Below are 18,867 nucleotides of genomic sequence, written 5' to 3' on the forward strand. Positions count from 1 at the left end.
ATTAACTTTAATAAGCAAGCTCCATTTAAAGTCAAAATTTATCATCTATTACTAAACATAGACTCAGAGGGTCTCCTATTATTCGACTACAACGTTAACCCCCAAATAATTTCATAGCCACATTGACGGGTCTGGTCACTCTTTGGCAGTTGTACAGAGATTCCTTGGTGTAAAGCTTTTTTTGAAATCAGATCTGTATTTCCAGTATCAGTTCTATTCGGGGGACATTTTATCTTTAAGTAAAATAAACATGCCTTTAATTAGGGCCTAATCTGCATTGCCCAAGGCCTTTTTACAGGTTGCTGTCAATTGCTGTTGACAAACCTCTCCTCGGTGCCACTGTGGACATTGAGAGCCATGTTCCTGACAAAATTTCAGGTTGTGGCTGAGTTTGCTTTTCAAGAATTTTTTTAAATTGTGGTAAAATGCATATAACATAAATTTACCGTTTCCTCTGTTTTTAAGTGTGCAGGTCAGTGGCATTAAATACATTTATAAAGCTGTGCAGCCATCAGCACACGTGTGCACAGAACTTTTTCATATCCCAAACTGAAACCCCGTGTCCGTTAAGCCCTTGCTCCCCAACCTCTCCCCCCAGCCCCTGGCACCCACCATCCACTTTCTGTCTGTGTGAATTTGACTTTTGGAGGGACCTCATACAAGTGGAATTACACAGGATTTGTCTTTTTGTGTCTGGCTTGTTTCACTGAGCACAATGTCTTCAAGCTTCAAGCTCCCTGTGGTAGCAGGTGTCAGAATCTTCTTCCTTTTTAGGGCTGAATCATATTCCATCATACGGACGGACCACAATTTGTTCACCTGTTCGTCCATAGGTGGATACGCAGGTTGTTTCCATCTTTTGGCCATTGTGAATAATGCTGCTGAGAACACGCGTGTGCAAATATCTGAGTCCCTCTGCTCTCAGTTTTCCTGGGTCAATACCCATAAGCGGAGTTGCTGGATAATATGGTAGCTCGATTTTTAATTTTTTAAGAAGCCACCCTATTGGTTTCCACAGTGGCTGCGCCATTTTATGCTCCCACCAACAAACCACAGGGCTCCCATTTCGCCACATCCTTGCCAACACTTGTTGTTTTCTGTTTTCTGGGTTCTTTGTCTATTTGTTTAAGAAGAGCTATCGTCACGGGTGTGAAGTGGTACTTCGGTGTGGTTTACATTTGCATTTCGCTAATGACCTTTTCCTGTGCTCGGCGGCCATTTGTGTGTCCCTTTTGTGTCATTTCTAAGAAATCATTGCAGACTCCAATATCATAAAGGCTTTCCCTTGCATTTTCTTCTAAGGACTGAGGAGTTTTGACTCTTCTGTTTAGGCTCGGATTCCATTTTGAGTCAATTTTTGTTGTGCTATAAGTTGGGGATCCAACTTCACTCTTTCGCATGTGGATAGCCTGTTTTCCTGGCACCATTTGTTGAAAAGACTGTCCTCTCCTCACTGAATGATCTTGGCTCCCTTGTCAAACCATTTGACCACATATGGGGGGAGTTTTTCTGGCTCTCTTTCCTATTCTATTTCTATGTGTCTATATTTTTTTACAAGCACCTGATTTGGTTACTGTAGTTTTGTAGTACGTTTTGAAATCAAAAAGTATGAAACCTTGAATTTGTTCTTCGTTTTCAAGATTGTTTGGCTATTTGGGAGTCCCTTTAGATGCCATATGAATTTTAGGATGGACCTATTTCTGCAAAAAATGATATTGGGATTTTGACAGGGATTCCATTGAGTCTGTAGATCACATGGCTAAGTATCTTAATCAGAAAGAAATGGGGGTTTTCATCCTTTTTAGTAGTAGATTTCCATATCCCCTTTCAGCATGTACCATTATCTTTAAAAATTCTTTTTTCCACTTTGAAAAAAATTCAGATTTTATTACTAGTTTTTTTGGAGGCCGGTCAGGTGAACCACGAGGATTTACAAAGAACGTTAAATACAACATTTAATAAAAAATCTTTGCGGAGGACGAAGATACGGTTCTGTTTAATTTATTAAAACTCCACATTTCACAGGTTTTTTCCCCTTAGCAGTTACTTTGTAGTGGAAAGCCACTACTGTCATGGAATGTTCCACACAATCTGCCATCGAAGGCAAGCTTGTCCGGCATTCAAGGGTTCTTTGTTCATAATAAGACCATAAGAGATACAGAAACTTAGATATCATGAGGCATCATCCAAGACGACAGTCACTATTAACGATGGGAGAAGCACTGGGTTCTTCGGTGTCATTTTCACACCACCACACCCCCACCCCGGGGTGGAAGCCTGTAAACGATGAGCCTGAGCCGTATGCTGAACACCAGCCCTGGGCAAGCCCTGAATTCCTCCCAAAGTCCCCAAGCCTAAGTGATTATTCTTCCCATTTTAAAGGCCAGTAAAGGGAAGATTAGTGAACTTAAGTATCCATCCTAAGGATGACATCATTAAGTGGCCAAGAGGGTACCTGGTCTACAAGGGGAGAGAAGGGAGTTTTGTTAAGAAATCCAGATTTAACATGAATCACTAATTCCAAGTAGCCTTTACACTTCAATGTTTAATCCAAGCCTATTTCCAAGCTGAATAAAAAGATTGCCAAGTTAGCATTAGAATAGGATAAGACAAAAAATTACTCCAAGAAAAGGCTTTGTTTCCAACCACGCTTCCCTGTCACAGGTACCAAGGAAGGAACAAGTGTGTGTTAATCCATGTTTTCATCAGTTCCTCATTTCTAACACTGTTGAGTACCCAGTTTGTGCTGGGAATCCCTCTGGTCTCTGGAGGTACAAAAATGAGGGAGGCATGGTCATAGTCCTCAAAGAGTTCAGAAATGGAACCAACATAAGGCGTGGTGAGACCTGTGAGACCAGACCACACAGTGCTTCCTCAACCACGCATGCACCTGGCTTCCTTCTGCCCTCCAGAGCACCCACCTGCCCTGAACCCTGTGTGGCACTCGGTCACCTCCTGTCGAGTTGACAAGGTCGAGGTGAGGTGATTTACGAGGTCTGGAAGAGATTTTAATTCTGACCAGAGAGCCCAAGGATGTCTTTCTAGAGGAGGTGACCCCAGACCTGGGTCTTCAAAGGTTAGCTCAATAAATGTGCAAATATAGGAGTGGCTTTGCTACATGGTGGAAAAATACAAAACCCAGAGGTGGGATCAAGGCACAGATATGGGTACGGGTCACTTCGTATGCCCAGCAACATATTAGGACAAAGGGGCTTCTTCACTCCTGGTGACTTGGGTTTGGTGTTCGTAAAACAAGTCTGCGTGCTGTACAATTTGTGTGGTCCACAAGAGGGGCGATGTGACGTGGTGTATCTCCCTTCCCGTTCAGAGGGAGGGTATAGAGTGGTCCACTCTAAGGATATGCCTTCTTGCTCTCAACCCTAGAGACTGACCACTGCTGTCTGTCATCTACCCACCACTCTTCCCACCTCTAGCACCCAACATTATTGTACTCAACTGAGCAGATTCTAGTTTAACGAGCAGCTGTACAGCTCTTTGAATTATAGGTTCTCAGGATTATTCTTTTGTTGATCCTACTCTTTGTCGGAAAAACTCAGGTGGAAGGACCCTGGGACCAACTGCCCTTGCTAAGCAGAGGCTATCCTTCCTTACCTGTGATTCCGCCACTGCCCCTCCATGCGCCATATCTCCTGTCCCGGCAGCTAGCTTCCTTTAGCATCCCCAATGAAGAAGGACTTTGGGGCTTGCTCCTATGGGAAAAATGAAAGTGCCATAGAACAAGATTTAGATTTAGGGCAATTTTTTTGTCCTACTGTGTCCCAATTAGCCACTGTGATTGCTGAGCCATGAACACCTGTGGCGTCTCTGCAGCTGGCACTCTAGGAAATCCAATTTCCTCTGAACTAGACCCAAAGAGAAAATCACACCCTGCATCCAATTTCCATGCTAAAGACTTTACTTAAAATAAAATCAATATCTGTTTCCCAAAAAACGTCGTGAATTGTGTTCTGAATGGCGACTATTTTAAAGAAAAGTGTATTGTGTATCCAGAAGGAAGAATCTGCTGAAATAGTTCAAACTTTATAAATCTGTGTTCTTTGACCCATTGAAACGAATTTACTTAAAACAACTGACAAATGCCATTAGGCTTCATCCTAGTACTGCCAATAACCATTTGTATGCCTGTGGGCAGATCACATCAAATCTTTCTTTTTCTGTGAAATAAGGATAAAGGGTTAAATCAAATGAGTTGGATTACATGAAAGTAATGTAAACTACAAGTGATGATAACTGTAGCTAAATATATATTAAGTCTCCAGTATGTACCGAGTGCTACTCAATGTGGGCCATTTTAGTCCTCAAAGGACCCTACAGAGTTGTTACCGTTCTTATCCATATTCTTGCCCATGATTTATATCAGAAGAAACTACTGTGCAGAGACGTTAAATAACTTCTGCAGTTAGTAAGTGGCACAGATGGAATTCAGACCTGGGTAGGTATTTAACTTCCCCACCAACATTCTTTACTGGGGCCTGTCTCTGTCCTGTCTCCAAAGCCTAGGCAGATAGACACACTGCCATTCTGGTATCTATCCCACATCCAGGCACAATATGTTATGTGTATACACATCGCACCCTGTGTGTATGCATACACGCCAAGAATTTGCAAAACTGCCGTGTGTTGCTACTCGATCACCTTGTTGTGCCTCACGGTAGAGCGTTGCTAATATGACTTCAGTTCACCGCTGTCAGACATGCTTCCCCAGAAAACAACCACATAACCTGAGTCATGCTTCGTCAAGGATCAGCTCTAACTCATGACATGGTGCCTTCCAACTGTTTTCACGACAATTCACGCACATTGCTTAAATAATTCTCGTGACTTTCGTTACTCCCCATTTTAACAATATTTGTTAAATGTGATGCTACGAGATCTTGTGGATAGTAAAAACTAAACGAAGGTGCTTGAGCTTTGGTTTTTCTGGAATTTAGCTCAGGAACGAGTAGAAATACGCATTTTTCATCATTGGTATCAAAGCCGAGGACCACCACTCTCTTGGAAAGTAGGATACAAACTGCTAACACCTGCTTTCCTTCCCCCGCAGTGTGACAGAAACTGCAAATCATGAGGTTTCTTTCTTCCCAACAGAGAACAATCACCTTCAGTCAGTGGGCGTTTTGATTGAAGCAAGGTTGGGAAGTAGGCAAGGTCATGTGGGACCGTAGATCACTGAGGGACTCAGATCTAGGGGCAGGCATCTATCACAAAGGGCTTCAGTCAGCCCGGGTCCACCTGGCAAGCAGGGGGAGTGATCACCAGAGAGGAGCTCTCTTTGCGCTGGAGGGCCCAGGCCGTGAGGGGAGGTCAGCCGCGGGGCCACCTTCCATGAACTCCTTGTTCACTGTGTGTGACGAGATTGGGGAGTCCCAGCAATGCCTTAACGCCCCACAGGTCCATGGACACCTTGGGACGACTTGGGTTTTCCGCACACGAGCATCAGAGATGGAGAACGCTTTCCTGCTTTCTACCCTGGGAGTGAACTAGGTGCCTTCCAAGCCCAGAGATGCCGGGAGAGAGCACAGCGTTCACATCAGCGACGCCGCTGGGGCTGTTGCAGGTCCTGACCTCTCAAACCATTCTACGAGCTTGGGGGGATGAGGGAAATACTAGCAGAGTGTGCTGACACTGTCCCTGTGCTCACCGGTACCAACTGTTTGGAACATCAGGCTGTATATCACAAAATTCTCAAAAAAAAACCCAAAAGCAGAAACACCACAAAAGCAGGTGCTGCGCGTACAGTATTCGGACCCGTGTTGTGGCCTGTGCCTTACAGAAGCTTCCGGTCCAGGGTCCGACACACTGCACGGTGTCCCCGGGAGGCCCCACACCTCACCGCAGGGACCTTCACAAATACCCGTGGAGACAGAAACCGCAATGATCTGCTAAAACTCTGCGTCTCATAAGCAGTGTGTGCCCTGGCACCTTGGTGGGAGATTTTGTTCTGGTGCTTTAAGACTGACTTTGGTTCCTATTTTATATCTCTTCCTTAATAATACTTGATGTCCTTCCCTTGGCCTTAATTTTTGTTTGACAAAAAGATTGTGTGCCGTCTTAGTTATAAAGATCTGCCGTTAGTGTGTCTGGAGAAGCACATTCCGCCTAAATAACGAGGGGCGCCTTCCAGTGACGCTTCTCATAATTAAACCTCTTGTCTGCTAATGTCAACAGCTCCTTCTGTGTGTACTGAGCCAAAGTTGCGTTATCAGAAAGAAGTGGTGTGTTGAGCTTTTAAATTTCCTTCCAAACGATGGAAACTTGTAATGATTCAATACCCCAAGTCTTGTAGAGTTTTTCTGCCAGAGGATAGCGAAGGTGGGGTGTTAGCGAGGTGGGGTCTCCCTCCTCAATCCTAGAGGACACTGTTGATGGAACTACACATTAGGTTCTAGAGTGGCCATCGGAGGTACTCGTCCTTCTTTTTTCCTCTTTGGGAGGAAATACAATTATCCTTGGGCATATCATCTTCATTTGCCTTGTAGACTCGTTCTAATTTGACCAGGATAAAAATCACGTTAGCCCTTATCTCATTGGTAGCTTTCATGAGCAATTTAAATCCAATGTAAAATTCATGGTTGGAAATTAGTAGACATTTGCTAAAGCATAATGAATAACATATTACAGTCGTGAAAGGGGTGTTAAATTTACACAGAGATAATATAGAAGTTAAATGAATAAATCTTCCCTCATCAAAATCGCTTCTAAAATATGGAAATTCTAGGGCATGAATTGTTTTCGTGTTGCGTTAATAAACCAAACAAACACACAGGAAACAACCCATTAGAATATGGCAGAAGCAGGCAGACGGCGACTTACTGGCATGTTACATTCAACAAAATATTAAGCAAAACAAGGACCACGGATCTGGGAAGATATCTCAGAGAGGACACAAGCAGCTTTTATACTAGGAAAGGGGCTCAGCCTCATTAGCATAGTAAATTCACCGCCACAAAAAGTCACAGCGTCACAACACTGCTGGCCTCTCGACCCGCGACCCTCCTGCAGGTTAACAGCGGCAGAGACGAGGAGCAGGAGCCCTAAACGACGACTCACAGTGTCACTGTGTCTCCAAAGCTTAGGAAGGATGTGCCTTTGTGTTAGCGAGTCCAGAGGCTCGCGCATGGATGCTCAGATGCACGAGCAACGTGTGTGCATAGAGCTGCAGTCGTGAGCACGGCCCCCGCGGGCGCCTCTCCTGGCCCCCGACTGGCTCCGGGAGCTCCGACGAGCTCTGTGAGCTCTGCAGGCCTCGCCTCCCTCTTCTGTGTGTCAGGAACCCGACGTCTACCTTAGAGGGCTGGGGAAGGACTGGGTGAATTAAATGGCGTGTGTCACACAGTGAGCATTTTAGGAGAGTTGATCACCTTATGACACACGTTGTGGACCTATCTGTGGGAGTAGGATTTGGGGAAGGAGCTCTTTCCTTGCCCAGAAAATGCTGATTAAATAAATCATGATATATTTACGCGACGGAACAGTATGAATTAATATTCTTAAAGGCGGGGGCTTACATGGACTTAGCCCAACATATGTTGTGAAATGAAAAATCGCAGGGTACAAACGCGGGTGTGGAGAGTGCTGCCACCACTAGGTTTGGGAGCGTGTTTAGGACGCACCTCTGTGGGGAGGAAGAACCTTGTCCCACGTACACGTGTGTTCCTCTTTAAAATGTGCCCGCACCACCGTGTAGAACCTGTAAAGTGTCCCAAAGAGATGCCAGACGGCCGTGGCTGGAGGAGCTGACACTCCCACAGGGCTCGGGTGGCTCCGCGAAAGGCTCCAAGTGGACAGGGACGCAGTCACGGGAAAGGGGAGCGTAGGGTAATGTCCGTACCCAACTCAGAGACAGGCGAGGCTCTTGGAAGGAGAAGGTGTCCCAGAGATGCTGACAATTCAATAAATGTGAGAGTAGTAGAGACAGGATGTCCGCCAGCATGAGCAAAGGCACCGTGGCGAGAAAACGTGGGCCTTACGTGGAAAAGGGCCAGTCTGCCTCACTTCTGACGTGTGCATGGTGCAACCACGTGAGCAGGGACACGGAGAAGGGGGCAGTTGCCGGGAACTCGTTCACAGCACTCCCCCGCGCTCCCAGGAGCAAGTGTAAAAGCATGAGCAGAGGTGGGGGGAGAGAACCCACCCACGTGGAGGGGGCTCTCGGTCTCACCCTTCTCGGACTCTGTGTCACGAGCACGCGGGTGGCGTGGAGGGCGGCCTCGGCGTCGTTCCCAGCGCGCTCGCAGACCCAGCCTTCGCCCCTGCGCTGCCGTGCGGGCGCCTTCCCCCAGCCCCCCCGCCCCCCGAGGCCGCCACACCAGCACTCTCGGGCACGATCCCTCCCGCCAGCCGGCCTGCCGCCTAGAAACCGGCCCCAGACGCTGTAACACCCGCACAGTGATGGATGAGGCTCATCTCCCATCGTTTCATGGGAGATTTACATGCGCAGCTCTCATTAGTGCTAACGGGAGTCGCCTGCATAAATCTTACATGCGGAAGGTGAGAAAAAGCCAGTTTGCTCGCAGCCTCTGTGGGTTCTCTGGCTCAAGGCTTCCCTCCTCCGGTCTGGGGCCAGCTCCGGTGTGCTACCGCGTGCCTTGCACTTAGGCGGCGGGCACTCTTCATTTACACGGAAATGGACCGTGAACAGGGCTCTGAGCTCACATGTTGCAACACCTCCTACTTGGCCCATCAGAGACCCAATTAATGCAGCTGATCCGGCGTATTTCCACGTGTCAGTTGTACCTGCTGCGAGTGTCATTCTGCTCCGTGACAACACGGCTTGCATCCCAAAATAGAGGCAGGGGGTAGAGGGATGGGGACAGGGAGTCCTTGTTGTGCACTGAATTATTCCTAAAGTGACTACGGATACTGGTGCTTTTTAAAGCGCCGGCCTGTCTGTGAAGCGAGGACTGTGTTCAGGGACAGGAAGGCCACCCTCGGCCGAGTCGCTCGAGGGCCATCCTGTCCTCAGGCCCGTGAAGTGTGGGTCTATTTGTGATGTCGAGGCGAGTACTGGAGAAGAACTGGGGTCGGCTGTCTCTGGGGGCACCCGAGACCCTGACTCACCTTGCGTCTGAACGGGGGGCACCAGCAGTTTTCAGGAACCAGTCGGATACTTTTCTGTTACCAGGTGTTCCGAGCACCATCCACGTGCCCACCATGTGGTGGTGCATTCAGGGCCTCGGGCCCCTGGGCTGGGGGTCAGGCCGCGGCCGGCGGGAGGCGGGGTCTGGCCGTGTTCATACGCCAGCGTGCGCGTGCACGGCTGCTGATAAAAGTTGACCGTGATGGGGGCGCCTGGGTGGCTCAGTCGGTTGAGCGTCCGACTTCGACTCAGGTCACGATCTCACGGTCCGTGAGTTCGAGCCCCACATCGGGCTCTGTGCTGATGGCTCGGAGCCCGGAGCCTGCGTCCGATTCTGTGTCTCCCTCTCTCTCTGCCCCTCCCCCGTTCATGCTCTGTCTCTCTCTGTCTCAAAAATAAATAAACATTAAAAAAAAATCTTAAAAAAAAAAGTTGACCATGATAACTTCAGGAGCATCCCGCTCTGATGGTGAGTCACGACTACGGGTGACAGTGACCTCGTCCCCATGACTCCAAAAGCATAGTGACAGCAGACGTCACGTTAGCACCATCCACATGCAGGTGCCCCACACAGTGACGTGTCACAAGGACCAGTGTGTGCGTGAGACGAGCAGAAGACGGACGGACGGACGGTCACAGAGGAGAGGGGTCACGAAACAGGAACTTGAACAGTTTGATCCAGGAGAGCAACACCTCAGTGAAGAAAGGTGCCTTCCCGAGCTTTTTCCTTCATTACCCGATTTTTTCAGAAAAAAAGGTCCATTTGATGGAATCAGTCTCATTGTAAGCAAAATGATGAAAACTGTGTCCTCCTCTGTAATCAGTCAAATTCTCCTGTGGTTCAATTCGTACAGTCTTTTTGATAGAGATGATTTTTTAAACTAATGGTCACTTGGGCTACTGTGTGGATAGTTGGATGGCTGTGTGTCCCCCACCACACGTCCATCCATTCGGCAACGGTGACAGAGCACCCGTGAAGGGACGGCCTTGTCCTGGGGCCGGTGTCGTGACCGAGCAGGACACAGATCCTGCCCTCACCTTTCAGGACGGTGGGTGAGGAAGGAAAGGGCAGGATGCAGGGGAGTGAAGGAGGCTTCCTGGAGGGACGGCCCTGATGAGAGAAGGGATCGCTGACCTCTAACAGGAGCAGGGACAGCGCCCCCACCCCCCCCCCAGGGATTCATGACAACAACAGGACACAGATGTCGTAAGAGCTGAGGTAGCATTTTCTAATCGTGTCTGTTTCCTTGAGGAGACAGGAGGGTCGTCCCTGAACTTGAGGAGGGAAGGGATGGGGTGTGGAGGGGACATGAGCGGGAGAAGGGAAGAGGGCTCGGGGCCACAGGGGAGCCTGCATCACCAGAGACCCCATGAGGCCACGTCAGCTGTGCTCCGAGGCGGGGTACAGCAGGGGGCACAGAGGGGCCAGACCGGGGTTAGGCTTTGCAGGGGGAAGGTGCGAGGAGAGACCGGCCGGGCAGCTTCGCAGAGGGATGGAGCCGGAAAGACCCGAGGTGCCAAAGTGGGCGCGGGACCCGAGGACAAGAGGGGGCAGCTGGGCCAGATGCCGGCCTGGGGGTCCGTGACCTGGTGCGGAAGTCACGGGGGATGTCGCCAGGGAGGACGTGCTGAGAGCCCTGGGCTTCGGTGACACCAGGAGTCTCTGTCCTGGACGAGCTGAGACCCAACCGCAGGGCTTTGTGGGGACTCAGGGAGTGCGGAGGGGGGCGGAGGACGTGTCCCTTTGGCTGCCACGCGAGGGCCACCAAAGTGCAGTGCCCGAAGGCTCTGTTGCCACGGAGGGGAGGCGGGCAGGAGACCTGTGAGGAGCGCACAGGGGACGGGAGTTTGCAGCTGCCGGCCCAAAGCCAGAGGACGCCACCGATGGTCTCCAGCAGGAGGAGAGAGGGGTGCAGCAGAACGGGGACGTCGGCGGTCAGGGGGTGACCCCAGAGCCTGAGCTCCGTGGGCACAGACACTGAGGGCAGGTCCACAGCGGTGCCGACCTCGGGCGCCCGCGTCAGGAGCCAGGCGGCACGCTCTGCGTGGTCCCCGGGCCCCCTTCTTTCTGCCGGTGGTGACGATGGGCAGATGACAGTGATTCCACGGACCCCCTCTGTAATTCAGCATTGATTGCAGATAATCTATTAGAACAAGGCTCCTGAGAAAATACACGGGCCAGTGGGAATAAACGTAATATATATGACATTGCAGTTTGGAGCACAAAAATCATTTAATTGCTTGGTAAGACGTCACCTGCATCACACGGGTTATTTTAAATCGTTTGCCCTGTCAGTGCTGTTCAGGGCCGAGGCACAGCTGTAGCGTCACCGTCGCGAAAACAGAACCTGAAAATGCGGGTGACGTAACGGAAGGCTGTTTGGTAAGACGTCTGGAGGGAGAGAATGAGTGCGGAGCTGTGTTCGTGGCCAGAGAAGCCTCGAGCTCCGAGGTCCCACGTGCGCGGTCACAGGCGGAAAGGCGGTCGTCGTGAGCCACGCCGGCGGGACCCGGCCCACGTGACAGGCGTCTGAGCCGCACCTCACCCGTGCCGGGAGCCCTCGCCGGCTTCCCGAGAGGCCGTGACAATGACCCGGGGCCGGGCAGTGAGGACACCCCAACTCTGCTCGGAGCACGAGGGGCTGTGTGGGCTTTTCTCGTGTTTGGTCGAGGAAACATTCAGCAGAAGAACGTAGCTGCAGCGTGATCCGATTTTCAGTGGATTCGGGTGACACACTGCCTGCAGGGCCGCCCGGGCGCCACGGGAGCAGGACCGGGCCCCACACAGGCTCCTCCCCGACGGCAACACGTCGCGCTGCGTGTGCGGCTGCCGCAACCAAACCCAGATGGGCATCCACGGCCCGCATCGGCTCCAGCAACGACAGTTTTATGCCACGTGACTGACCTTAATTCCTACTTTCCTCAAAGCTTTAATTTAATTAAAAAGGCCAGCAACAGAGTGATTAATGCAGGGGCAGGAGATTTCTGTGCTCACCTACGGTGTCAATTTTCATAGGATAAAACCTCAGGTAGCTTGCTTGCATTTTTAGATAATACGTCTTTACAAGCAAACATGTCTCTCCAGAGAAGGCGGGACAATCAATAGTAGGTTCTCCTTCACCGTGATTTATCTTGTTTCGCCTTTTGTCCTATCTGGCTGTTTCCGTTTTCCCCTTTCTAAATGCTCGGTCGTGTGGGGGTGCTCAGCAGAGGTCAGCCCATCACTGAGCGCTTTCGGACCTGAAGTTGAACGTAAAAGAGACGATACCCCTCCCTCAGAAGGAATGCTGTCACTTAACAGCTGCAGATACCTGCCCCCGGTGACCAGCCCCCCGGAGGGATTCACTCTTCAGGAGCTGACAGAACATGAGAGAGTATCAGTATTTTCTCCAAATAAGTATCACATCTTTCTAATTCTCTCTGAAAGGAGGCCAAGCGACTCTGCAAGAATGTGTTTTAAGTTCCTTCCAGAATTTGAAAATGTAAATAACAAATTCACTTTTAATTAATTTTCCTGCCTGAACACACACAGCTCCGTATTATAAATGCACAGCTCAGCTCTGGGGCAGAGGGACGCCCCAGAGTCTGGCAAAGCTGCCTCCTGCTCCAGGCACGCGCACCCAAGGGAAGACGGGCCGCGCGGGGCCCGTGGTGTCGACGGGTCCTCCGTGGGGCTTCACCTCTGGCGTCCCTTCGCCAACCCTCCCGCCCCGCAGTCCAGCCCCCACGTGTCCCTGAAGACATGCGGCCAGACAAGCTGGTTGCGCCCCTGCAAAGTCACTCACTCACCGAGGACCCAGAGTACACGGTCTCAAGGGATAAGGACAGACCGTCACCTGGGGGTCTGGACCCCTGGTCCCTGAACATACCGGCTGACAAGGCTCATTAAACCCAGGGACCATGATGAATGACATGGGGCTGCAATGGAAACACGGACCCGTGGCCCCAGGCCTCATCCGCGCACAGCAGAGCGGCCCCTACAGGCAGAGGTGCGGCCCGAACCTGCCCGTAGGTCTGTTTCTCACACACACACACGCCTGGGTTTGTCCCTCTCCTCCTCTGCTGGCTGGCCCTCCACTCTGTGTCCTCACGTGCACGTCTCTCCTCGGCCGGGGCGCCAACAGCGGCCCTGCTCAGTCCTTCTCGCACCCCCGCGCCTGCAGTCACCCCCCAGGAAAGCCTGGCTTGTTCTTCCGCACGCCCGACGACACCAACCGGCACCCCCAAGGGACTCCCGGGCCCGGCACCGTGAGCAGGGCCAGCGGGACGGCTATAGCAGACCCAGGTGGAGGCCCACATCCAGGTCCACAGTCCTCACTCATCAGCTCTCCCATAACAGTTCACACAAATTCCGTTCAGAAACTCCATCTCGAACCTTCCTTCCGATGGTAAGCTCTCCGTCCCGTAAGTTAGAGAATGGAGATTCTGATGAGTTGACGACGTATTTACTAGGAGTCTGTCGTAGAATACATAAAGGTCGAGCGCAGAATTGTACCGAATGGCCGTTGTGATATCGTCGGGGCTGATGCCGCGGTACGCATGGGGGAGACGTACGCCCTATGGGGCCGCACGACCCCTACGTCTCAGCACCAGGAAAGCTGTGCCCACTGAGGTCCGGCACGTCCAACAGTGCTTGCTGGTGGTCTCTGGGCACCGGAATGTGGGGAAGGGTGAGACCCGGAAAGTCGGGAGCTGGCACGTTGCGGAGCCTGGTGTCGGCAGGATGGCCGGGAGACGACCAGCATCACGATACTTGTGGTCGTAACAGGCACACAGGTGAGGACGGGTCCAGGGAGAGGTGCAAATGGTGATACCTGAGTGTCAGCCCCAAATGAAGACGGGGTAGCTAAGAGAGGTTTGGAGACCGCGAGGGCCAGCGCGGGCAGGAGACGAGCAGAAACCAGGGAGCTGTGATTCAGCACGACGGCATGTCCTGTGCAGAGCGAGCTGGGCCTCCCCACCACTCTGCAGGTGTCGGGAGCTCGGATTTTGCTCTGAGGGCCATGAGAATGGACCGGAGACACGGAGGCAGACAAGGAGCACAGTCATGTGTGTGACTCATGACCACAGCATGGAGAGTTGACCTGAAGGAGGTGTCGTTTGTGGCGGGAACAACGAGGCCGTACCCTGGGACACAGACAGATAAGTATGAGGCCCTGACAATGGCGGTAGGAAGGGTGGACAGAAACAGGCAAATGGAGATACAGACTGGGCATCGACGGCCATTGTGGAATCAGGGAAGCAGGCCCGTGGTGGAGAGGAAGCCGGAGCGGGCAGGACTCCAAGGGCTTACTTGCAACCTTCAGTCGGATGGGGATCCCATTCCCTAGAGCGAGAACGGTAACGGTCACCCCCGAACGCAGGAGATTCTGCTCCGCTAAGGACACACTTTAAGTTTCTACAGTGTAATCTTAGATTTAAGAGGCATCTCAGAAGTCTGCCCATTGAGTTCAGTTGTGGTGGGATGATAGGTCATGAAAAGGGTCATGCTTCCTAAAAAGTGAACCTTAGTGCAGGCAACTCTCACATTCCCCCAAGACGTGTGTGTGCCAGGAAGTAGCATCATTCAACCGGGAAACACTCCCCTGATCCCGTTCCCTGTAAACATTCCCCGTCGGATTGGCCACGCTAGACCCACGTGCATCTCGCAGTCCACCAAGGCCCGACCCAGGAGTGAGCGTTTCTAACGTAACAAGGAGAGCAAGGCAGTCACACAAAATAACTGCTCTTTGAAGCCGTGTAGAATCAGTGCTCAGGGCACGAGAGGTGCAGAGTGATTAGGGGCTCCCACCAGTGATTTGTACCGCCCGAGCCCAGCGACTGCCGTTCCGGGCAAGAGGGCCATCACTGTAAGCAGAGAAAAGCTGCCTTCGGTCTCACCAGAGCACTTCTGGCCATGCTCTGTGCCACGTGGAGGCAATGAGGACAGGACCTGGTCCCAGCAGCCACAGAGCATACAGATAGGGATCATATCCACACGTGGACACGTAAAATGGCTACGAGTTGCAGAAGGTGTCTCGTTCTGGGGGCAAAGGCAGGCATATTCCTTGTATGGTGACTCGGAAACGCCTCTCCCAGGAAAACGGCAGTTAAGCCGAGGCTTGAGGTGGAAGGGTTGGTGCCAGGAAAAGTGTGGGGAGAATGTTTCAGCAGAGGGAACAGCAGAGACCCCACGACGGAACTGAGCTGGGCTGATGGAACCAAAGTAAGACACTGTTGCCAGAGCTGAGGGGCTGCAGGACAACGTGGAACAAAATGAGACCTGAAAGGAAGGAGCTGTTTCCCCGGAGAGCCCGTGGCCACCACAAGGAGTCTGAAGATGAGGCACAATGGCAAAACGACCAATGGGTTTCAAACAAGATGGTGCTGGGAACACATTTGTGTCTTAAGTTTGGTTCTTACACACATTGTGGACTTGACTGTTCGAGGCCGCGGTGGCGATGGAGAAGCCACGTGGGAAGCACTGCCTTCATTAGGTGACAGGTGATGTGGCTTGGACTAGTCAGTCTTGATGAAGGAAACGTGGCGTGAGATGTCTCGTGGAGATGGACCGTGAGGACGTGCTGACGTGGGTGCCTGAGAGCAAGTGAGTAACTGAGGCCAGCTCCCATGTTTCTGACGTGGGCAACGCTCCGGTGGGGGAGCTCCCCTCCGTGCACAAGAAGCCTCGGGGGGTAGAGACTGCGCGCGGGAGTCAGAAGTCCCATTCCGGGTACTTGTGGAGCCTGGACGTAACGTTCAGTGTCGATCTGAACATCTGAGTTGTGCTGATACCAATGCCCTGGTCTGAGCTAATTCCCCTCGGGGCTTCTTTGAGTTGGAAACCACAGTTCGAGAACTTCAGAATCATTGAATCCTTCTGTTGCAGTTTTAAAATACGAGAGATTTGTTTTTTTAAGTTTACTTATTTACTTTGAGAGAGAGAGAGAGAGCGAGCATGGGAGGGGCAAAGAGAGAGAGAGTCCCAGGCAGGCTCCAGTGCCCGATGTGGGGCTTAAACTCACGAACCAGGAGATCGTGACCTAAGCCAAAACGAAGAGTCAGACGTCTAACCAACCGAGCCACCCAGGCACCCCTGAAATACAAGAAATTTAATGACTTCTCTCCAGTCATGAAGGCACTTCCATGAGAGCCCAGAGCAGGCCCAGACCCTCACCCTGCGTGTGTCCACCGCTTAGGTTCTGGGAATGCCAGCGTGTGCACCTGTCTGTGGCAAACACCCTCCTGTCACCACCATGAGACGGTGGACTGAAACGCGATGGGACACCGTGTGGTACTCGGCTGCCAGGAGAAGCTCCTGGAAACAGAACGTCCAGGGCACAAAGTCACGCCACCTGGGAACGGTCAAATCACCGTGTCCTCGAAGCCGTTCGGAATGGGGGACAAACCAGCAGGGCGGTGAGTCGCCTCCTTGGATGGTTTGTGTAGTAGTCTCCTTACTATGGACCATCCCTATCAGAATATGATGAAAAGCAGTTTCTTTCGCAAGGTGCAAACCTGGAGGTTCTTTTCCCCTCGATGTCCAAATGCCTATCGGGCAGGGGCACCGTGAGCAGAGCCGCGTCCACAGCTCCGCGTCCTTGGGCCAAGGCTGGGCCGCTGCAGGGTACCTTGTGGCCGCCCTTCCTGCCAGTGCCTCCGTGGCTGTCATGACATGGGGCCATGGGCGATGCAGTCTCTCGAGTGCGCCGTCTCTCCCAGGAGCTCTGAAAGCGGCGACTAACTGGGTCCAGTGTGACCCTCAGTCTTGAACGCGTCTCCCTGATGCCACGCTTCGTGACGTTTGCCTGTTGTTCCGTGTTGGTGTCATAGCTACCGTGACATCCTCAGGGCATCAGACACGATGTCATCAGGACGTCGGACAGTCCTAGAGGTCCGAGGTGTCCCAGAGTTCAGTGATGTTGACAGGCCAGGTCTCTCAAATTTATGGAAAAATAAATTTTAATTTCTAAAGTGAAAGGGTTGTTTTGTTGGAAATTAGTAGACATGCTTTTATTCGAGTCGGTGATGAAACATACACAATTTAAAAACTAAGTCACACAAGTACTTAGTACACGTACGAGATATTTAGAAGTAACTGTGTCCTCACGATGCGAGATGTTAAAAACTAATGCTTTTATCAGCATGTAAGATGGACTTAATCTGATGCAAGTGAAAAACGATTAAACCAAGCACACATAAGCACCATATTGAACAGTCATTCTGATTAGAAATCAGAACAGGGGCACCTGGGTGGCTCAGTCGGTTAAGTGTCTGACTTGGCTCAGGTCACCATCTCACGGTTCACGGGTTCGAGCCGAGCGTTGGGCTCTGTGCTGACAGCTCAGAGCCTGGAGCCTGCTTTGGATTCTGTGTCGCCCTCTCTCTCTGCCCCTCCCCTTCTCACGCTCTCTCTCTCTCTCTCTCTCTCTCTCTCTCTCAAATATAAAATAAATATTTAAAAAAATTCGGAAGTCAAAACAGGCATATCTTAAAGCTTATCAAATATATACCTAAAATGATATATAAATAACGCTATACTTTTGAGGAGATTTTTCCAAATTAATGAAATGTTACCTCAGTATACTCCAGAAGCAATCTACATTTGTCAGCCCTCCATAATTTCTAAAGATATACATTCAGCTTATAAATACATGCCTAATGAAGCTAAAAGTAAAATATCTTAAAGACTTACACTTTTTTAAGTTATAGTTAAGTCATTTGCTTTCTCCTATTCATTTTGTGAATCTTTTTTTTTTTTTCATTTTTGTTTATTTTTGAGAGAGAGAGCTTGAGTGGGGGAGGAGCAGAGAGAGAGGGAGACACAGAATCCACACCAGGTTCCAGGCTCCAAGCTGTCAGCACAGAGCCCAACGTGAGGCTCGAACTCACGGACCGTGAAATCATGACCTGAGCCGAAGTCGGACGCTCAACCGACTGAGCCACCCAGGCGCCCCTCGTTTTGTGAATCTTTAGCATCTAGGACAACAGCCTGCAAGTAGTAAGTGTTCAATTTGTATTTATAGAATAAAAGAATGCACGGATGAGTGAGCAAATGAATGGTAGGTAAGAATCAATGCTTCAGACACAAAATATGAATCTGTATACTTGAAAACATGCTAAATTGCACATTAGCCAATCATTGCTGTAACGGGCACTCTACCAGATTATAATCTGTTCTTGCAAACCGTTGTCTTACAGGAAAAGGGGTGACGAACCTAAATTATGAAATATGCAAATGAACATCGGTGAAACATTAGCTTAGAACAACTCAATCATGGTGGCCGTGCGTGTGTTTATGTTTGTATCATCTTAGACATAAAAATACATATCTGGTCAACACACATGGACACACGAACAATTGACTTATGCCAACAATGTTCTCAACTGTGTGCAAATTCTTCAGTTAGGAATTTTGAAGATAACGTTAGGTTTATTTTTAATGAAATGGGACCTGGGTTATTTTATGCGCACAAACATATTTCCAATTCCAAATCAAACAGCATGGAGAGCTGTTTCAGCCAAGCAATAATACGTGTGTGTGCACGGACACAGGCATGTATAGGTCAGTCAGCAATGCAGTCTACCGGTCACTTGAGCCTAAAGCAGGAGTGATTGCCCGTGTCATTACACGTCAATACAAGTTACCTTTCTCTTTCTGGCTTATTTAGAAGAGTCCGTTGCTCTGATTTGTTGAACATCTAGAAGGTTTCTTTTTAACTCTGGAACATTAGTTGGAAAGAATTTTAAGGAGCGTCTATTCTCGTATTTCATTTTATAGATAAGAA

This window comes from Panthera tigris, chromosome A3 (assembly GCF_018350195.1).
Source record: "Panthera tigris isolate Pti1 chromosome A3, P.tigris_Pti1_mat1.1, whole genome shotgun sequence".
Lineage (NCBI taxonomy): Eukaryota > Metazoa > Chordata > Mammalia > Carnivora > Felidae > Panthera > Panthera tigris.